General features: G+C 34.2%; 1 long non-coding RNA gene across 2 annotated transcripts in view; it reads right to left on the reverse strand.

Moving 5' to 3' along the window:
* The window catches only part of LOC145248653 (uncharacterized), a 44,319-nt gene extending 21,181 nt beyond the window's left edge, over positions 1–23,138 (reverse strand). Inside the window, exon 1 of one of the 2 annotated variants that reach the window (XR_013863380.1) lies at positions 22,963–23,138. This is a non-coding gene — a long non-coding RNA (uncharacterized LOC145248653). The remainder of the gene's footprint in view (positions 1–22,962) is intronic. The other variant, XR_013863381.1, reaches the window with a different exon arrangement.
* Between the last annotated feature and the right edge of the window lie 1,151 nt (positions 23,139–24,289).

The following is a 24,289-nucleotide window of genomic DNA, read 5'->3' on the forward strand; positions in this document are numbered from 1 at the left end:
TTTATTTATTTCGTATATTTCATAATATAAAAATGAAGTACAAAAATAGTGTTTATTAATTTACTAGCCCGGATGCCCGGAGTGGCCAGATTTTTAGGAGGTGTGTGTTGAACAAAAAAATTGAAAAAAAAAACGTGGTAGGGGGAAAGGCAGGTTCGAATCAGTAGCGCGAAGGAAGAAAAGAACGCAAAAAAAGAAAAGAGGATAGTTAATTAAATGAATTGCCATGTGAAAGAAAAACATTGCCTTGAAACTGGCCTGAAGCCAGTTAAACTTCCCACTTTCTGTCGTTTTATTAAATTGTTTCCCCACGAAAGCAAATTGACACAATGTCGTTTTTAATGTAGAGGGGAAAGCAAGCCCCCTCCCTAAAAGGTGGACAATCTGGCAGTATCCAAATAAAAAGTAATTGTCTCGGTTCGAAGGGTTTGCCCGGCATTGACCAAGGACAATTGCAGAACAGATACTACTCGGGCTAAGGCAAGGCGTGTCGCTTGCGTTCGAATAATTTCGCTTTATGTACACGAAAAAGACAAACAAACACTAAGAACGAAGGTATTCTTAAAAACTCTATCAAAAAAAGAAAGGATAGAGACGATATCCCTTTGCGAATCTGAGATATCACGATCTAGGAAGTATGCCAAAACTTCTCTCGGAATTTAACAAAGCGAGAACCCCACACTAAAAGCCTTTCGGTGTCATACACAAACGCTCGCGCACATTCTGCCTTTTACAGTTTTTTTGGGTTTTAAACATTTTTAGATGTATGATAACTATTTGGACCACTTCAAATGTTACTCGATGTAAAGGGCAGTTTTTTACAAAAGAAGGCATCTCTTACTAAGGTGAGAACGCAACTAGGTTATTATACTTAATGTGTTTAAGTTGGTAAGTGAGACAACAACTCAATGATTGGTATAGTACCATAATGTGCGGCTACTTCGCGTAGACAGCATTAGCTGCAGTGAAATAGAGAGATGGGTAGGACGTTGCAGGACTGGTGACGTCACGCGAAGATAGCAGCAGGAGCAGTAAGACAGAAAGAGTGGAGTGAGAAAGACGTGACAGCACAAACAGCAGGGGAAAAGGCAGACGGCAATAGTACCCTGCTAGCCGGTGACAGCTCTGTCCAAATTTGTTATGAAAAATAGGAAGAACAGACCGGAAATAAAAGTGTCTCTCAAAAAGAGGGAGTTCAAACTATTTGTTTTATTTGTTCGGCACTTCGATGGGGTCGACATATGTGTGGAAGAACGAAAGTATGACGCCTTCTATAATTTTACAGTAGTCATAGAAATTGGGTAAGATTTCATTTTTTTAAAGGGCCCAGTCAACAAGATTTTTTTTACATGTAACTTCTATATATATATATATATATATATATATATATATATATATATATATATATATATATATGTTTTTTTAACATTGCCCTAGAATTTGCCGAGGTATACACTGATATATCCTCAGAAGAAATGCAACGCCTTTCCCTTCCTACGGCCTCGTAGCGTAGCGTTAAGATCTCACGTTTTCAATTTTCCATTTCGCCTTAAAGTTCGTCACGGTTTCTTTTCTCCTTTTGCACCTACAACCTAACCCAATGTTTTAATGAAACGCAGAATATTCAGTGTAGCTTAATCGCCATATATATTTTATAAATTACTAACTAGCTCTACCTACGTATTGAGCACTTTTGAAGTAAATACTTAAAGTTTACGCATAAATCTATACCTTCGTATATTAAATTTATGCGAAAAAATGAAGTAGTTATATATATATATATATATATATATATATATATATATATATATATATATATATATATATATATAGGAAAAACGGCTGCGCACGTTTTCGTATGTCTAAGCAAAGTATTTTACGCCTAGGTTCTCTGGGAGGGGTTACTATTCTTTAGAACTTTTTATATAACCCCCAGATCATCATATCTACGATTTGCGAAGGGGCATCATATCTAGATTCATTTACATCGATTTTTATAAAAGTCCCACTATTCCAACCTCTCGCATATTCGTGTTTTTCGTATAAAAGCGAAGCTGAATCGAAACCGAAGGACTCTTCCCGGCCTTTCGTGCCGGGCCGTCCAGAAAGCAATCAGCTCTGATCAATATTGGGGGGGGACCTCCGATCAGACGATTGTTATTCATTTGTTCACTTCCTTCTTATGGTTTTCCCCAACATAGTGGGGAAATGAAACAGCGAAAAGCTTACCTCGCCTCCAGCCAGCGTTCGTATCTGCAAGTCAACTTTTTGGATGACGTAGCAAAATTGCAACGCCTTTCCCTTCCTACGGCCTCGTAGCGTAGCGTTAAGATCTCACGTTTTCAATCACTTTCCATTTCGCCTTAAGGTTCGTCACGGCTTCGTTTCTTCTTTTACACCTACAAACACCCGCGAAACGCCTGCTATGGTCACCAGTTATATATAATTTTTCCTTCTATTTTTTTTTGGGGGGGGGGATCCTTTGAGATAAGCCTTCATACTCTGTGTATTCATTGCATTGCGAACTGTCGTCCAAATCTTCATAGTTGTTGTTTCCCAACGTTTCGGCCAACATCTCCTATGGCCTTCTTCAGGTGGTTAATAGCAACTCAGCATTTCTATCCCGTCGCGGTTAACCACCTAAAAAACTTTGAAGATGAAGATAACAGTTCATCCAGTTTGCATTGAGAGTGTGGGAAATTGATGATAGTGTCTGCGTTTTTTACTTTGAGCTCATTAATTGCTTCGGCTAGGAAACGACTCCAGGTCACGGGTAAGCTTCATGGTGATCAGTCATGTGTAGGACTTAATTATTGAAGAAAACGGTTCAAAAAGACTTTTTTACATTACATATGAAGCAGCTCACGTTATTGTCAGGCGGAAAACAATCCCACGGTATTTTGTTATATAGACGAACAGTTCTAGGTAATAATTTCTGACCATGGAGTCATAGCTATGTTTAAGGTTCTGATAGAGTCTGATGTTTGCGTCATTTTTTAAATTTATTTTTTAATTTCATTTTAACCCCGGGTTATTTATATTTAGGGGGCACAGGGGCTTGTAGTTCTTCGGAGCACCTACCATTAAAATACTTGTAAAACCAGTAGAGATATGCAGCATATCGTCGATGGGGTAGAGGTTTAAGCCTAACTGACGGTTTAGGGCCTATTAAGTTGCTAGTATGTTTTAATTCCTGTCTAGTAGTAAGAAACAAGTAGTAGAATCCTCAGCCCAAATGTGACAACAATATTCCATACATGGGCGAATGGTGGCTATGTAGAGGTACACGATACTCTCAGGTGTAAGTAAATATCCATCACGGTAGAGAGAGCCGATCTTCCTCGCAGCAACCCCGGCAATGCCCTGAACGCATGTTCTCTGTTAACGTTAAGCCGTGCAGTTTTAACGAAGTACTGTCAGGTAATCTTCTCTTCTTCTCTTCTCTTCTCTTCTTCTTCTATCTTCTATCTATCTTCTATATAAATAAAATGAACTCATTTTTTCCCGTGGGATTTTGACCTTAATAGGATTAAAAATCAAGATATTTCATGCAAATACATTATGCACAAACGGCAGAACAATATCTGAGGTTTGTTATAGGCTTATTAGTTCTCAAATTCCTCGATAATCTTAGATTTCTATACTTTTTCTGCTGAGAAGTCACGGCCAAAATCGGTTAAGATCAATGGAAGTGGTAAAATATTTTCTCTCTTAAAAATTCCTCCTCCCCCTGCCACCACTTAACACCGTTTGGAGATCGTTCACAAGGAACAGTTGAGAAGAGAACACCGGTTTTGCTTCGTAGTTCTTCCATGTGAAGTTATTTAAAATCACTAAACTAAGCTGCAGTGCTCTGTGGCGTAGTGGTTAGCGTGCTGAACAATTCACATTATATTTCCACGTTCGCGCCGACCTACCATAGTGTTTTTTTTTTCCTAAACAACTGGAATGGACTTTTCTTGGTGGCCGAACTGTTAACATTGCAGATGTTTTTTTTTGTTTTTTTCACACTTTATTTTCCTACTTTTACTCATGACTCCGGGTTTGATCCTTCCTACTTACCTACCATAACATTTTTTAAAACTCTCCCCCCCGGGCAACGCCGGGTACCCCGCTAGTGTATAATAAGCCATGGCCATTAGTGGTTGACAAGGTTTCGTGTGATTATAAAAAGAAAGAAGCTTAGTCTTGGCAACAGTTACTACATATTTTTGTCGACATTACACTATTCATTGGGATAATACTTTGCTGGCAATTGCTCTCATTATCAGGGGAGCAACATGCAAGCCGAATCCCAAACGGGTCAAACAGTATTTTTTCGCCGATTTACATAGTCTGGTATGGCCACAGTCTCTCATGGACCCGCACTTGTAAGTATGCTCTCCTGGGGTCCAGTAGAGACGCGTTAGCACCTTTTTGTCTCCATTCGCGCAGCTTAGCTGCACACACATCTGCGTTGGCCGCAAACGTATCTACGTAATCATTTAGCTCCCGCTAGTCTTTGTTCAGCTGTATCAGAGAATCAGGTCTTTGGGGGGGGGTCTCAATTTATCCTCTGGGTACGGCACGAGCCAACCATTCATTGTCTTGGGTGTGTGTTCCTTCGCTTTTCGATGAAGAGATAAACTGTGTGGATTGCAGTATAGCATTAGATCTAGGTAGAATTTGATTATGTAAGAGGATGTCTCAATGAGAATTTGTTTATATTCGACTTGAACATGATCATATCCCAGGTATCTCTGAATTCCCACATAACATTTCGTACCAATAACTGCAATTGTTGAAAGAAATGTCTGCTTGGAGAATATTCCGTTGGAGGGATGAAAACTTTAAGTTTCTTTTTTTTTCGGTTCTTGGCGGAAAGTGTCAACGTCATTTTTCATACAGAACGTGGTATTCCCAAATGATTACCAACCTAGTACTAAGCAGGTCCAACGTTGCTAAAGTTATGTAAGAAAATGCCGTGTAAACCTCATTATGATGTGTATCATTGTAACATAGTTGCTATTGTCGTATTGGGGTGGAAAATTCCAGGTATGAAAAAGGTCAGAATGTAACACTAGATGGAACTGGAGGAAGTCACGTAATTTCCGGTGTCACCTTAAATTCCCGCCATCTCACTGTCTTACGTGGTGAGGACTGAACAAGACTCGAGCAGTTAATAATGTTATACCTATTTCACTTTCCCGCTCACACGTAGGAGCAGTTTCTGTTTCTATTCTTTTAAATTCACCTTTTATAAACTAAGAAAAACGAGTTCCTGGTTCCGTTTTATATTTAATATATCTATATATCTATAAAGGTGAACGTGTCTGTGTGTCTCTGGGGTGTCTGTGTACATTTTCCTTCGCAATAACTCTGCCAATTTTTAGTCTACAGAGTCGAAATTTGATATACAGGGTACTGAAATTTGGGAAAATCGATGTGATCGGGTTTTGGCCAGAAATTGGGCGATTAAGGGGTCAACATTCAACGATTTGACCTTTGAGAACTCTACGAAACTCCTCCGAGGATGTTGGGTCTACGCACTTGAAATTTTACATATAGGTTCCTTGGACATGAATCTAACTTAATAACTTGATTTGAGCCCAAAACAATAAAGGTTAAGGGGTCATAATAGAGGTCAAAGTTTAAAAGAATGGACCTCTGTGGTCTCTTCCAAATTACTCAGACAATTTCTGGTCTTTGAAATTTTACATAAACGGTATTCAGAGATAGGGCAAGCTTTTTCATCAGTTTGGATCGAAAATCTTTAGTTTTCAATAAGTAAATGTATGTATGTGTGTCTGTTTGCATATTTGCCTTAAACTTTTAATAGAAGCGACCGATTTTACCAAGATCAGTATCGTTTTTAATGTCGACCTTTCATACGACAAATATCGAAAAATTGACTAAAAACATTAATATCTTGCCCTTGAACTAAGCACTTTTCTACATTTATATATATATATATATATATATATATATATATATATATATATATATATGTATATATATATATATATAACTTTAAAAACACACAAAAAATCGATATTTAAAGATTTGTAAGGGGTGCTCCGTTTCTAATACAAACAACCCTTAATATGACCTTGAACTATATCCGATGGTGAGGCCTCAGCTCGCAGGCTTTGGGGGGCATACTTTAATTGCCATTGCTCTGACCCGGAGTTGTGGTTCCTGCTACGGTCCCAGCTATGTGTTAAATAGAAACTGACTTGAAAAAAACCCAATAAACAAAAAAAAATATATATTCTATTAAAACTTTTCTTCAAAACAACTGAATTTGTCATTAAAAACCTGAAAATGGTTGATATGCCTTAAAACAAAAACAGGACTTTTCATTTATCAGCGTGTGCGCGCAAAAATGGAATGCTCGCGCGCAAAAAAAAAACAATCATGGAGACCAGTGGAAACAATACGGAATACATTGGATAACAAATGTTACCAAATCGTGAACTTTTCCGTTCAAATGTTAATGTAATATTCCTTCAAACAGATCTGAAACCTATGTAAATCATTTTTTTAAGTAAGTTTTTAGTTTAGCACATATTGTCCATTTGCTTTGCATTTTTTTATTAAGATGATAAACTAGTGTCCAATTGTTTATAATCTGCTGATAAAATAAAAAAACAAAAAATAAAATGCAACATTGCTTAAAAAAGCCAACCTGTATAAAAAAAATGGCCAAATTTCGTAAAATTTGTCCTTTAAAAGTCAAGTTGCGCAAAATGTATAATAAACCGCATATATCGTAGACATCTTTAATATCGATATCTCTTTTTTTTGCATTTTTTTTTTTTTGCATTTTTAAAACTAATCTGGTAAACTAGTGACAGATCGATAATAATCGATAAATATCCGCTCAAAAATTAAAAAAAAAACACACACAGAAACAAAAAAAACACAAATATTATGGGGTTGCTGTATCGTACACGTTCACCTTTTTGTTTTGTAAGGAAATATTCTGATGGAGATCTCCATACAGCAAAGATTATCTTTTACTTTATATTAAGAATTTAAATAAATATAAAAATAATGCTACTGTGTTCAGTGTTCCTAGTTACGATGCCTCCCCACGGGACAGTGTTAGATACCAGGGTCGTTTTTTAATGTGGAGAAAAGGAACAAAAATAATGATTGTCTCAGTCGTGAAAATTTCTCCTTCACTGACAGAGAACAAGGAATTGAAGTGTGGATTTGAAGAACAGATACTACACATTGATCTTGACCCGAAGGCCAAGATTGTGTTCAGTGTTTGAAAAGAGAAAATTCAGAAAACTCATTATTTATCAAGAAGTGGGTTATCAGTTCCTTATGATTATTTCTACGATAGTCGTGGCAGCATTTTAAGCGTGGTATAACCGTGAGGTCGCACATTCAAACGTGTATATAAGGATTAAGATAGAAAGTAATAGCAGTAAAAATGTGTAAATGTAATAATAAAAATGCCGTATAAGTTATACTTGGCAAGCACGCCACGGGTCCTTCTTTTACTCCCTTCGATTAAGAGACAGCTGTGCCTTGTGCCTTATAACAGCCAGCTGTGCCTAGTGATGTGAAATGACAGATGGTCGACGTGACAGTCGGAAAGAGAGAACAGATTTGTGTTAACTACATGTCGGCGACTAGCATGGCAAATGAAGAAATAAATAATGTTGTCGTGCATGTGTAGAAATTTTTACTTCTTTTGCGAATGTCTGTACATGCAGAGGTTGGACAAAATAAAAGGAACACTTTATAAGGTTTGCATGAATTTATTACTAAAGTGTTTGTTTTATGTTTTCAGCAAAATACGATTCTTTCTGGCGTGACTCAACGAATATCTAAACGACCCTTCAATGGAAACAATGCTCTCCCCGTTTCCAGTAATGATTACATCTTGCTGATTCATTTACACTAACTTATATGTTCTGAGAAATAAAGAATATAGTACTTATTTAGAATTACACTCGATTACAAGAAAAAACGACGAAAATTCTTTATGCTGTTGATGATGTAGGTTTTCGTAACGGAACGAAGTTGTCAAATTCCAAAATTCGAGTAAATTGATCAGGTATTTTTTTTTTATTAAAAAATAAAATTTTAGGATTTTTTAGCGATTAAAAGGTTGTAATTATTTTGAATACAAACATATTATGTGAAGTCGAATTGAATTATTGCCCTTTAATTTTTGCAAAATTTTAAACAATATGACCGCTCCCGGCCTCATGTCTTCCTAGCTTAATTTGATTTTCTCAATTAACACACACTACTTGACCAATTTACGTGATTTTGGGACTATGACACCACTCTTCCCTGGCACGGACATATATTAAAAGATTTACTATTATATAGTGTGTTTCAATCAATAGTAATTGTATATAACCACCAAATTCTTTATTATCAAGAACATGTAATATTGCAACTTAATTATCTACATATGACCATTGTTCGAAAGGGAGGAAGCAGGATGTTCTTGCACAAGCATTTGTCGCCGATAAAGAGAACAAAGGCATTGCATATTTTCTCAGGATACGAATTCTATTTTACACAGGGGTTGATTTAGTGTTTATTCATTCAAATTTAAAAAAAATGTAAATTTTAATCAAACGAAATTTACTTTTTAACACGATGTATATCAATCCAGGATCTGCCTTCAAAGTCCAGGTGAACAAAAACGTGGTAAGTCCCGTGCTAATTTATCTGTCATTCCTTTTTAGTCTTTAGATATCAACTCTTCCACGCAGTGACTTCTTGTTTTCTAGAAGAAGTTAGTTTTTTTTTTTTTAATGGAAATCTCTCCACCTAAGGCATAAACCCACTTGATATGCGCAGCTATTAGCAACAAAAGATGACTATAGAAAATACAAGATATGCTTATTTTCCTGTCTCTTAAACTGATTCTAGCTAAAGTTAGTTGACAAATGGTCATCGGAGAGAACGTTTGACAAGTTGGTAGCTTTGAGGGGAAAAAGCTACTAGAATAAGAAACTGAATTAACACAAGATATCATAACGAGAATTTGTATGGTGACTACCGGAGCAACAAGACAGATGAGATATAATAAAGAAGCAGTAAATTGATCAGGCAATACTCAAAGAACACATCATAATAATATTTGTAATACAAGACTGAGATTAGCAACATCACGGATGTGTGTGAAAGAGAGTAATGATAAAATGAGCGTGATAGTCAAACTAGAGATAAGTTTACCTCATCAAAATTCTCAAACTGGAAAGAAATTCACAATTTATCACTTACTGTCTGGTCCTACCCAACCGGGGAATTCTATGGTACTGGCTAATTCTTTGCTTTTTCATGGTAATGTGTTGCATCTTCCGCCGGTGAAAAAATGGTGATGTCAAATAATCTTCATAAAACCCTCAATGGAAAGAGTATTGGAAACATTGCTTAAAAAAAGCCAACCTATATAAAGACAGAGATTAATATCATGTGGAGTAATTTTTTTCTTCGAAGTCGTTAAGTATGATCAACATGATCTTAGTCCTGGTTTCTCTGTAACACAACACGCCAATAGGTATCTGATTTGTTCATCCAGTCATGTTAGAAAAGTTTAAATCTAAGCGACTATGTTCAGCCTTGAAAGAAAAAGGATTCCCCCTGTAAGGTTGCTTGCGCTTGTAAATGTGAGGCAAGAGTTGCGCATTCTACAACCACACCTCTCTTGCATCGCAACTACTAAAGTCTAGTGGAAAGGCGTTTAGTTATATCAACACGTTGTGGTCTCAGTCGCAAAATAGTAAAAGAAGAGAAAATCATTTCAATCCGCTTTTTCATTCGTAACAACGGCATTTACTTCATCATTGTAACGGTCTGGACGTCCTCCACATGATCGTCTGCTCTCGCGTGATCCCGATTGTTATTTTAAACACGGTTAACGTGCTCTCTCGTGATACTCTCTCTCTCTCTCTTTCTTTTATACTCTTTTTTCTTTTCTAGTGAGGTCATATTGTATGCATTTGCATATACCTTTTCTTTTCCTTTTTTTACATGGCGATCACTACTTATCAAGACCCGGAGGCCACTCAGGGATAAGGGTTATTGCGTGTACAGTAATCAATGAGATAGTATTGTAGTAATCAGTAGTATTGGAGATTTGATAGAGTGCCTTACTTAAGGTGGCTGTTTGTCAGGAATTTGTTTATGTTGGACTTGAAGACATTCAAGTTGTAGTCAGGTGGGGAACAAGCAAACGGAAGAGAGTTCCACAGTCGTGCACTTCTGAGAAAGAGGTTCTGCTCATGGGATCTACGTTTGGATTTAGGCACAGATAAAGAGTGGGAAAAATTATTGATAGTAGTTTCAGCCAGACTCTCGTGAAAGATTGGCAAGGGGGACGAGAGATTGGGGCTCAGACGAGCACTTGCCATGAAAATAACGATAAAAACAAAGACATGCTCGCAATATCTGTTCTCTGGGAGAGAGGCTGTAGGGAAGAGAAAAGGGCATCCCCCACTTAGATACTAAGTATATTTTGTACTCTGTCAAGGCAGGATAGGCTGTTATATGCTAATTCTCTTAACATTTTGTCATGACCTGTCTACCCTATGTTAAATGTGAAGTCCAAGAGGACTGGAAACCAGACCAGATAAGCAAAGAGCACATACAGCGCCTGGAATTCTCAAATGATCACCGGTTTGAATAGTGAGCAGGGTCGACGTTGTTTAACTTCTATGATCTAACGTCAACCGGTATGTCACCATGAATATGCGGAAATCATGTTACAATGGAAGGATTTGAAGACTAATCGTTTATTGGAGAAAATATTGTTTTCACACCCGTTTAGTATAGTAGAATACGTAGCTAAAGAATAATGATGTACATTTGGGCAGCATTTTTTCTTGTAAGCAAGAGAAACAAAATAAGAATCAACCTTTGCTTTTAAATACAACATAATAATAATAATAATAATAATAATAATAATAACAATAATGATAACAATAATAATAACAATAATAATAATAACAATAATAATAACAATAATAACAATAATAATAAAAATGATAATAACAATAATAATAATCATAATAATAACAATAATAATAATAACAATAATAATAATAACAACAATAATAATAACAATGACAATAATAATAATAATAATAATAATAATAATAATAATAATAATAATAATAATAATGATAATATTGTGTAGGTGTAGCGTCATTTTCTCCCGAAAAATCAGTAAAATATTGAGGAGTTCGAATGCCAAATCACAATAGATTCGATTACTTCCTATTGACAAAGTAAACGATAAAAAACAGCAAAACCTGGAGACAGTTAATGAAATGACGCAATTTCCGGTTGGACTCCTCTTTCTCTCTCACTTTCTTGGATAGTGAGACTTGAACGAGCAAAGAGTTATGTTTGTGTGCGCTTCTAAAAAATAAGGCAAAATGTGTCGCGCGGATGGTCTACTGATAATTGTCTCTCTTTGGCCTTAGCAACGAAAAGTTTTTGGTTGTGTTCTTTTTTAAATAAAACATATTCGTTTTTTATTCAACTAAGGAGGTCAAAAGAAAAAGGGAAACAGAGATTTTAACAAAATCTTTTTTAACAAGAAAACTAAACATTATTCCGATATTACATTAGGAAAAATAGAATTTCTGGATAATGTAGACTGTGGAAAAAAAATCCTTTTTGTGGTGATATTTTCGCGGTTTTGAAAAAGTATTTTATGGTGGGTTGTACATAAATACTTTAATTTATAATTGAATGAAGATCAATTAGGTTTCAAGGACTCGGGTAAAACTATACTGTAACCCTATACCAAAAATAAACCATGTGATAAAAACAAATAACTCGGGTTTATATTTTGTTTGCTCACAGATGCATCATCCTTCTAAGGTGTACAAGTGTAAAAACAAAGTTGTCTCTTTAATTTTGCTCATTTTCTGGAGTCCTTGAATCCTTATAAATCCTTAATTTGAAACTTCTTTTCTCATTATTATCATAGATTGTGAGTATATGGTTCGTCTTTAAGAACCGACCTTATATTATGCTATATGTAGTATATAAAATATTCAGATTATTCAATTAATTATTTCAAGAACATTGTCCTAAAAATAAATAATTTACCCGACGTCGATTTTCTTACTTCACATCCTACGAAATATGTTAGACTTTTTTCTCACGAATTGTAGCTCACAAGGCAAAGATCAGAAGAGTGTGTGTAATTTGTTAAATCAAAACCTAATATATATATATATATATATATATATATATATATATATATATATATATATATATAACTATTTAATTTACTCACATAAAATTAATATACGAAAGTATAGATTTATGCGTAAACTTTAAGTATTTACTTCAAAAGTGCTCAATACGTAGGTAGAGCTAGTTAGTAAGTTATAAAATGTATATGGCGATTAAGCTACACTGAATATTCTGCGTTTCATCCACTCTAGGATTCTCCAGGCTTATGGATAAACCTTATGAGGCTTATGTATAAACCTGAAGAATCGTAGAGTGGATGAAACGCGGAATATTCAGTGTAGCATATATATATATATATATATATATATATATATATATATATATATATATTAAAAGCGAAATGGGGCATTTTTTTTAAATCTTATAAAAAAAGATCGACTATAATGTAAAAAGAAACACGATCGACTAACAGTAAGAAAAATAAATTGAAAAGGAAGAGGATCGACTAAAAGGGGGAGAAAGAGAAAAGAAAAGTGGGAACGGTGAAGAAACTTGAAGTACTTTTCGCCGACTGTCTTCAGAAGTAAATGTCGGAATGAAGTAATGTTGGCATGAAGTAATTTCTATGAGGGGGAAAATGCATATATATATATATATATATATATATATATATATATATATATATATATATATATATGCATCTCGTTAACATAAAGCTTTGAACGGTTTTCGACTCTTACGTCACGCAAAAGTACATAATAGCTTATTGTCTGAGAGATAAAATAAGAAAAAATATTTTAACCACGAAATCATAAATCGGAACCAACCATGCTCTTATGTGATCGTGTGTTCACACGTATAAAAAGATTTATTAAATAATGGCAGATTAAAACAAGGATTTTACGTATACGGATATGATTTACTTGCATTTTCTTCTAAATATTACATTAAAATTACCATAATAAAAGCGTTTACATATATTGTCATGACTTACTGTAACCTTATTTTAAAAATGTTCGTTTACTGATTCGAATAAATTACTGAATGTTTTTGATAAAAAGTAGCTGTAAAAATGAATTATTTTACCGTATACATTCGTTTAGGCAATAGCAGAAACAACGCTGTTTTCTGACGATCTCGTTAAAATCTCTCGGCCTCTCTTTCTCTCTCGCGCTTGCTCTCTTTCTCGCTCTCTGTTCCCTCTCTCTCTCTCTCTCTCTCTCTCTCTCTCTTCCTGCTTCTCTCTCCCCCTAATATTCTTCAGATTTTGATATATGGTTTTATTTCGAGAATACTTTCGCATTAATTTCTGATGTTTGTTGTATTTTATCGATACAATATTATTGATTAACGCACACAATGTGCTGTCCGGTTTATAGAAAGATGTTAAGCATAATTATTTTCATGAATTACCGTTGTCAAATCGGATCATTTCCTAAATAATCTTCAATAATTAATATGTAAATTGGAAATATTTTAAATTATTCAACTTGGAATGTGAAAGTATGACATTTAAAATATGTTATCGTCATTTTTCTATTGTATTAGTTTATTATTTCTTTTAATTTTACCGCTTTATATGCTAATGTTCTTAACATTTTGTCATGAGCATTTCCTAAATTAAATGCGTTGATCCTAATTATTATTATTATCATCATTATTATTATCATTATTGCTATCATTACCGTAATTATTATTATTATTATTAGTATTATTATTATTATTATTATTATTATTATTATTATTATTATTATTATTATTATTATTATTTTATTATCATTCATTACTATTATTGTAATTTTATTATTACTACTATTATTATTATTATTATTATTATTATTATTATTATTATTATTTTATTATCATTCATTACTATTATTGTAATTTTATTATTACTACTATTATTATTATTATTATTATTACTATTATTATTATTATTACTATTATTATTATTTTCATTATAATTGTTTGCTCACTAGGAGTATTCACAAATAGCCATCACCAAATATTTTTCTTTGAAAACAGCTTGTGGTGTTATCTGATGTCTGGGTGACAACAGGTCTCGCCAGGTTTCTAGTACTCTCTATCTCGTTCGACAAACTCTGTAAATGAATTTGCATTATGACAATATTCGCTTACGGTTGATTCCTCGTTGGAAGCGTCCATTGTCTTCACTGGAATTTTGGTTACAATAAGCTTCCCTACGTTTCGAGTCCCCTTTGCACTCATTCAACGGAGGTCTTGTTAGTGCTTTCTCTCCTAAGTCTCCCCATTTTCCATAATCCTCACTTATTTAGTATGGGGCTAGTTTATGTTTACCTACTCACACACACACACACACACACACACACACACACACAACAAAATGTGGGGCTGGAAGCAGGTGCGGAAAGCAGGTTTTAATGCAGATGCAAAGAGTAATGGCGCAGAGGTTTTAACCCATACTTAAACAATTTCAATTTTCTATAATTCCATGTAGTGCTCTTTTGTGTTTTACATCTGTAGCAGTTCTGCATCTCCAGTTTGTGACTGTAGCTCATGTGTGTATCCGCATGCAAGGATGTTCCTTCATATTTCAGCTGTTTTCATTATTATTATCCGTTGTATCTTCTCAACCATCCCTCTGATTCCAATCTCTCCCATTCTCTTTTTAATGTTTTTCGGTATTCTTACTAGCGCTCCATACTATTATTTGTGTTTTCCTGATTTTCCTCCTCTTCCATAGTTCTTTGAGTTTTCTGGACAATTCCATGTATTTGTCCCGTTTTTCCGCCTCTTTGATCTTAATTTTGTGGTCTGCTGCAAAGGCAACATTTACAATCTGGCATTACTTTTCCTTCTTCGTCCCTAATATGATAGACGGTCTTCTTGCATGTATATACATGCACCATATGATTTTGGGGCTTTCATTTTCACGTACTGATGCTGGTGTGTGCTTGTACCATTTGTCTGGGTGTTCAAAACGCAATTGTTTACATAATCTTTGATGCACTCCCTTCCCCACCTAATACTGTCTATGTTTTGCATTTTTAGGCTAGTTTGCTGCATTCGCTGATTATGATGTTTATATTTTCGTCTCTTTATATGTATTTGCTGTTTTCTTGTGTTTTCTCGATTCTTGCCTTGGTTTGGTTTAATGGCGTGATAGTCTGCGAGTTATATAAGAGATTTAGTTTATGAATCGCCTGTGTAGCTGCTCCTCTTTCCATTTCCATTTTCTCGTCATATTTCTCGTCTCTTCTTTGTTGTCTTCTTTGTTTTTTCAGTGTCACTTGTTGCGGTAATTATTCTTTCAGTGTTCTGTATTTTTCTACTCGTTTTTTTTTATTATTTATACAGTCTTTTATACTAACCACTCGTTTACTTCGTGTTTACATTTCACATAGACTCGACCAGTATAAGATTTTGGGTTTAGTGCATAGTTCTGAGTTTCCTGGTCTTCTAGGCGAGATGCCTCAGTTCTTCTTTGTTCCAACATATACACGGTTCACAATATCTTACTAGTGACACAGCTCATAAGCCAATACTCTTAATTTGGTTTCTATTATATTTTTTAGTTTCGAGGAGTTTTCTTGTTTTTCTGAGGTATTCCTTTCCAACAATTATTTTTACTCACTAGGAGTAGTCACATAGGCTATCATCAAAGATTTCTATACTTGTGATGTTCTCTAAAGTCTGACTAACAAGTCTGCCAGATTTTCAGTACCTTTTTGATAACCTTTGAAGATGAATTGAGTTATCGCAACGGCGACTTACCATTGATTCCTCATTGGTAGTGACTTGGATTCACTAGACTTTCGATGACAATAAGCCTTCTCAACGTCCCAAACCTCTTTGCACCCAACCAGAGGAGGTCTGGTTAGGATTTCCTGTCCTCAGTCTTTCCATCAATCTTGACCCCCACTTATTTAGTGTGGCGTCTGTTTATGCTGACATACAGAGAACAGGAGAGTTTAGTAATGACAAGAGGGTTAACTTACAACAATACAGTTTCAGTTTTCATGATCCAATGTGAGAGTCCAGTTTTGTTTTACATATGTAGCAGTTTTTCTATGTCCAGTTTTTGCCTGTAATTCATTCGCGTTATTTAATCACGGGGAGTTTTCACTCCGATAATCATCAATGAATACTCACTGATAATAACAGGTGGTATTCCTTCGAGTTTAGGACAAGTCTTCTCGGATTTTTAGTGTTCTATTTGTATGTGTTGTTGCTATTGCCAAGATCTATATTTGCTGTTGAAGTAGTAGTAGTAGTAGTAGTAGTAGTAGTAGTAGTAGATAAAATAAAATACTACTATTTATCTTACTCCTGTAATCGTCATTAATTACTCATTGGCAAAAACCGTTGATGTTTCCGAGAGTTCGGAAAAGGATAAATCTGTGCAGCTGTACTTTCCATGTCTTTCGACAACCTTTTTAAATGAATATGCTTCATCGCAACGGTCGTATTGCATTGACTCGTTGCTGACTATTGGTCTTCCTGGGAGTTAAACCTCTCCAATGACCTAGACCTCATCGTATTCATCCTGTGGGGGCCTGGATATCGCCTTTTCTCCTCGATCTTTCCATCAACCTAAACTATTCTCGACTCGATGCGGTACCTTTCTGTGCCGACACTGCAATTTTATTCTATTATATTGTATTATATTTTAGAGTGCAGACGAAGTTAAATAAATGCAGATATATTTCCCCCCGGTTTCCCAGACTTTCCGTGCGCGTGGTTCGTTTTGGCTTTATTTTTAATCAATTTGTCGATAAGTGTTTGTAGGTCATATGGGTTGTTTTCACATTTGTGAGTTTTTATTATGATTTCAACCGTTTCAATTACTGCTATGAGTTGTGTCTTGTCGGTAACCACGCTGACTCCAGTTTCTTCCATTTTTGTTTCGGGGTTTTGCAGGATTGTTCCAACTGCTACTACGATGATGGGTATTGCGTGGATTAGCTGCGTGTTCCATATCCTTTTTAGCTCTTTGACCAGTTCTGTATACCTCATCGCGTTTGCCTCTCATTTATATTCATCATTTGGGATGCTGGAACAGCGAAATCTACGATCAGGCAACTCAAAACATTGTTAGCAATGAAGAATAGCAATGGAAAGCGAAATATATACTTCAACTGAAAATAATACATCTTACGCAATGCCTCTCCCAAAGGATAAACATGTCATTTCTTTTCAATGATTCTTTACAAAAAAGACAACAGCGGCGATGGTTTGACAATATAAGGCTAGAGTTGGTGTTAAAGGCTACTCTCCGATATACGGTATAGAATATTTCTTACAGTTTCACCGACTACAATCTAACCACGATTAGAATGTTATTGCAAATAGCATCGCAATATAACCTTAAAATCCATCAAATCGACGTAATAAATGCTTATTTAACTGTAACGATAGACTGAAATTTATATTACCGCTCCGACGAGATGCATAATGAAAACTAACAATTGTGCGTGGAGGTTTAAAAATCATTTTACGTTCTAAAGCAAAGCGGTGGAATATTGAGTACAGTATTTCATGGTTCTGTGATTGAACAACAATTCAAACAATGCCCAGTGGACCCCATTTTTTATATACCTAAAACAAAGACAATAAACTACGGATTTTAGTTTTATATAGGTCGATGACATTTTTAACGGCATCAAATTGTAGCATGATGCTGACCGATGTTAAGAACAGATTAAATAAAACAATTCAAAATGCCGGATCTTGGCAAGATATCATGGTTTCCAGGTATGCATTTTACTCATGAAAAAAGGAATTATTAAAATGAATCAATCGAGGTACATTGATAAAATCATATTAAAGTTTGGACTGAAAGGATGCATGGACATCCCTACAGTTGTCGAAAATAATATCAATAAAATTACAGACACAAAAACTGAAATAATTGACGATGTACTATAAAGAGACATAATAGGAAGCATTATATAATTAATGATTACTACAATACCTGAATATGTTACATAGTAAAAAAGCTATAACAAATTATTAAGACCGACAATGAAAGATTGTAACAGAGCTTAACAAAACATTTAGTAATTTAAAAATCAACAAGTCCCCTGAAATTAAAAGGGTTTTCAAATGCAGATAAAAAGAAACGACAAAGATCGATAAAAGATATACCCAGATACTGTTTTAGTCTATAAAAAATGAACCTATTCTTTCACGAAAATCTAAAACACAGCAGAATGTATCTCTCTCGATGTGTGAAGCGGAATACATTGCGCTTACACATACTGATATACAGATTGTTAAAACTACTATTAATAAGAAAGTTTCCAATTTTATAAACCTAAAGGAATCATAGTTAATAGATGTCCTGTTTACCTACGTCTACCATGGCTAGGTAACATTGGCGAACGATTTTCTAAGCACATTTCTTTGTCTGTGCAACGGTGTTATTTTGCATCGAATCCACGTGTTGTTTTTTAAACCAGGCCAATGTCGCCGTCCATTTGAAAAGATGTTATTCGCCCCCATAATAATTCTATTATTTATCTATTTAAATCTAGTTACAGTGCGCACTATGTTGGGCGAACATCGCAAAGATTAGATTTCCGTTTAAAACAATGTGCACCATTAAATATTCGTTATGCAAATTTTTCACCCTCGGATATTTGAATAATACGTATAGTTCTGCGATTTGCGGCCACATTATAAATAACCGTGCGTGTGCCAGGAATTTCAGTGCTGACATGTTTACGAACTTGAGTAAGTCGCACTTTCCCTATAATTAAAAAATACTAGAGACTGTGTTTATTAAGTCTTTGAGACCTTCTCTTTGCAAGCAAAATTAAAATCTTCTAGGAGTTAATTTAGTCTCTATGTAATTTTTCCTCCATATATTTTTCGTTTTTCCTCTCCCATCGTTATATTCATACCTTTTTTTAATCGTATTTTCCTCGATTTAACTCTGTTGAGCGAGTAACGAAACCTGATTAGCTAAACTTTATTTTCATTTTTTTTTTAATTTTTTAAATCATTATGTTGATTGGTCTCTATTTAGCAATAATATATATATATATATGTGTGTGTGTGTGTGTGTGTGTATGTGTGTGTGTGTGTATCTATGCAAAATAAACGTCAGTGAACCGCAGAGATGGCATGTTCTACCAGCAGTTATTTTAATGTTTGATTTGTTTTTTTGTGATTAGACGATATAAAATAATAGAATGGGGCGGAAATGATTTTCATTTTGCATTAAAATTTTGTGTGAAACTGTTTCCCACTGTTTAACTAATTTTATTTTTTATTCCTCCAAGTAATCACCTTTTAAATAAAAGTGTGTTTGTTTCATTTGTTTTTGTCAACAAAAATAATTTAACAAATCGTCTTGGAATTGGAAATTAGACTCATTTTTTTCTGATTTCCATAGCGATTCTGACACCGATATATATATATATATATATATATATATATATATATATATATATATATATATATATATATATATATATACTAGCATGGGTGTCCGGCGTTGCCCGGGTGTTTGGAGGTGTATGCTGAGCAAAAAAAAAACGGTCATTTTTTTTAACTTTGACCCCTATCATGACCCTTTAAAATTTATTGCTTTGGGCTCAAATCAAGTTATCAAATTAGATCCATGCCCAAGGAACCTTTATCTAAAATTTCAAGTACTTAGATCCAAAATTGTCGGAGGAGTTTGGTAGAGTTCTCAAAGGTCAAATCGTTGAACTTTGACCCATTAACAGCCAAAATTTTGGCCGAAAATCGATCACATCGATTTTCCCAAATCTCAATACCCTGTATATCAATTTCGAGTCAGTAGACTGAAAATTAAAAGAGATATTATTAAGGAAATGTACACACACACACACACACACACACACACACACGTTCACTTATATATATATATATATATATATATATATATATATATATATATATATATACAGCTTTAAGTAAAAGGGAAAAGAGAAAGATAAATTCCACAAAAGGAGACTTATCCGGATAATGCCAAGCTCAACAATAATTATTGGAGCTTATAAATTTATGTCCAACCTTATTATTACTACTATTATTATAATTTTCATTACTATTATCTTCCGTACTATTATAATTACCCTGCTATTATTTGGTATATTTTTACCCCTCTCAAAAGTAGCTATGGTTTCCTTACCCCCCCCATTTTAACATCAATATGTATACATTTTATATCAAGTTATACGCACTCATAGTCATTGCCACCCTAATCTACAACCGCCCCCTTATGATCATACTTCATATATCATAACAGTAGAAACTTATAAATATATTGCAACATATTACCTTTCAGTTTTACAACCTTACATTATCCTCCCACCTCCCACCAAATTAATCAAAAATTACCCGCTTCATAGAAAATAGATACCCCATAAACTGTTAAAATAAATCACCACACAGCAGCAATACGCCCCCTATTCAAACATAACATATTTACCCCTTAATCTCAATACTATGTTAAAGACAATTTATATTCTTATATACCATACTATATATAATAAGCTTCTCCTTATTTATTTAGAATTCATTAAAGCTGCCCCTAACACTCTATAATTCCTCTTAATCTTTTTCATCCCTAACGAACCTTACGCTAGACGCCGCATCCCCAATATGCTACCTAGCACCTTCTCTACTCTTCTGATGAGAAGCGTTAGGCTTCGAAATGCCCTGGCATAAAGAGTCCCTTCCATCCCCCAAATTTTGCCTGTATTCCATTATTCAATAAATGATCCATTCTATATCTACCTATATATAGTTCTGTGTCTTCATTTCATTCTCTTGTTGGCCTATATATATATATATATATATATATATATATATATATATATATATATATATATATATATATATACAAGCAAGACCAGATAGTGTTTGGAAAAGAATGAGAATCACCAAGTTGGTCGACAATTCAATACTATATACAGTGTGTCCATAATAACTGAAGTGTTTTGAACTTATATAGATTCCTTATATCTGATATTTTTTTAACTTTCAACGCCATCTTATGAAGACATTAGTAAATTTGTTTAAACATAGTGCAAAATTAAAAGAAAACTGTATTTATAAAAAAATAATGTCTTTCAATTGTTACCCATTTTCAAATTAGCATATTATTTCTCGCTATGGCAATGTCAAATGGACATCAAGTTCCCCAGACTTACCCAGCCTCAACGTTTTTCTTGTGGGGATATCTTACAGAAAGCGTCTATGTTAAAAAACCTCAAATCAAGCTAAAAATTAAGGAAAACATCAAGAACGAAATAAGGGAGTTTAATCGCAATCCAGAGATTCTGCAATCTGTCATGAATAATGTTTTGGGAAAAGCACACATATGCGAAGCTAAAAATTGGACACATTTAAAAGACATTATCTTTCATAATTAAATGTTGTTTGGATTTTTCTATTTTAAAACATTTCCCAGTGTCTTAGTAAGATTATGTTTAAATTACAGAAAGATATCAGAAAAAATGTATGCATTTAAGTTCCAAACCCTCTAGTCACATTCTGGACGCCATGTAGTTATAGAAATTAGTGTAATCGGCCATTTTTTCATCAAATTGGTTGCCATAGTTACGGATCCTTCCTCCGTATAGCACCAGCGGGGAGCTTCCCATGATAATCTACTGTTGATTTTATAAACACTTTTGTAGATAACAGCTTCACTTAATGTTTACAATGCAGAATTCAATTATCATGGTTCAATTGTGATCAAACCAAAACCGTTGATTGTGAATGCTTCCCTGTCTAATGAGTTAACGAACTGTTGATTTAATGGAATTATTTTCACATAATCCCTTGGATTAAAGTTAAACGCATAAAAAATACAATAATGGTTCGGTTCTGCCTTAAAAGGAATAACACTACTTACACGCCCCTGTCTTATAAAACAACATTCTACTGTTAAGTTTACACGGCGGTGCGATGATAAAACGTCTTAGATACACTTGTAATTTTTCAATATTGACGGATTTCGATCGAATACCTAAATAAGAATCCTTTTTGTCACATGAAGTAATTTCGTGTGAAATTTCGAAAAAAAATCTGTTCAGTCATTTCGGAGTTCTTTGGAAACGAACACTAACACCCACTAATTCACACACGCACACATACATACACGCAACATGCTGATTTTATATGCATGCGTATGTAATGTTCTTTTTCTTTTCTTAATAACGGTAGCATATACTTTTTTTCTACTTCATATTGTCTTTTTCTTTATTTGCATTTATTTTTCCTATGCGGATGTACGTTTTTTGCATCTTATAAATCTAACATATGTATATATATATATATATATATATATATATATATATATATATATATATATATATATATATGTATTCACATTTCTGTGACATGGGTTTTTCTTGGCGTTTTAATCGTGCGTGTACGATGATTCAGGGTTTTTACTTTCTTTATTTTAAACTCCCCTAGCATTTTTTTTTTCGTGTCATAAGGACCCTTATTTTTAATCACGTTGTGTGTGTGGTTTCCCAGGTTCTTTTACGACCCCTTGCAGAAGCCATTATTCGACGATCACCAAATCGACGTAAGGTGTTACATAGCGAGGTGGGGGTTACAGAGCGGGGAGACATGTAACGGGGACATTACGATATTCATCGGAGTACACAAGTACATATAAATAATAGTTGAAGGGAGACGTGTAATGAACAGTTCTTTAAATACAAAGGAATAGTTCATTCTCGATGAGGGGGATACAGTCAACACTTTGGAAAAGGATTTCATGTAAAATTAATTAAACAATAGGAAGCAAAAACACATTACCTTGCGGTTGATGGAAAATGAAAACAAAGGCTTACATGAAAAATATGAAAACATTTATGTTTCAGCTGATGAGGAGAATGATAAGAATTGCTATATTTTTCTTCTCCTTCCATCTTTCCTTCATGCAAGAACTTAGGCTTACTATGTCTCCTGTCTCAACTGCCAACTTCCAACTGTTTTCGAACCCGAACATAACTGTATATATCGAATATACACTCTTTGTGACGTCAAAACGTGCACGTTTTGCACATAGATATTGCATATGCTTACAACACGTGTTTTGACAACACAAATGACATTTCTTAATTTGATTGTTCATTATTCCTCTGACCTAATTTAATTTTTATAGTAATTTCTAACAACAATGTATAATTCCACTACATTCCTGGAATCGTATCAAAATGACAATATGTAATCATTTTAAAATTTGTTACTGAGTTCGATTATTACCTATAGAAATAATTATTGTCGACTCTAATTACTTCGTTTCTAAATAAAACTGGGAGCTCTCTTCTTTAATATACAACACGTATTGTGTAATAGTTTAGTGTGCATTTTCTACATTGTTTTAAAATAGCTTAGAAATATTACCTTTTCATCTATCAATAATTTTTTTATCTATGTGTACTGTTGTGTTAAAGTTACTTCGGAGAAATATCGCAATTGTTTAAATGTAATTAAATCGTACCACTTCTACGTAATGTATGTTCTTGTGGTGCGTTATTGTGTGTTTGCAATATTTGCTTCGTAAATGATTAGGACGAAGAAGTAATTATTTAAATGCAAACTTCCCTATTGAATCTGTTGTATATCTGTTACGTGCCTTTAGTATAGCCACGGAGTTAATTGCCTATTTATAAGACCTGAAACAAAATACAAAACCCATGTCGTCTCTAAATCGATTGGGCAGAAATGTTTTGTGTTTATGTAAGATTCTTGGAGCGCACGTTTATTTATTACATATACATAATATTATTTTTGTGTGGGCACGCGCAAAACTGTGTGAGAGGGAGAGTGTGTGTACGCGCGCGTGCGTAAAATACAGAACACATTTGTAAATTATTTTGACTACTACCCTTTTGGAAAATATGATATTAGTCTGCAATTTTTCACTCGGTAAACTAGAAAAAGATAAGAGGATATGTATATATATATATATATACACACACACACACACACATATATGTGGGTGTGTGTGTTTGTGTGTGCGTATAAATGACTTTGTGTACGTATGAGAGGGGGGAGTGTGTGTATATAAGTCTATGTGTCTTTGTGTATGTTTATGTGGGTGGTTGTGTGTACAGTGTATGTGTCCTTTTGTGTTCGG

Source organism: Euprymna scolopes, chromosome 27 (genome assembly GCF_053919585.1).
Source record: "Euprymna scolopes isolate OS-2025 chromosome 27, ASM5391958v1, whole genome shotgun sequence".
Taxonomy (NCBI): Eukaryota; Metazoa; Mollusca; class Cephalopoda; order Sepiida; family Sepiolidae; genus Euprymna; species Euprymna scolopes.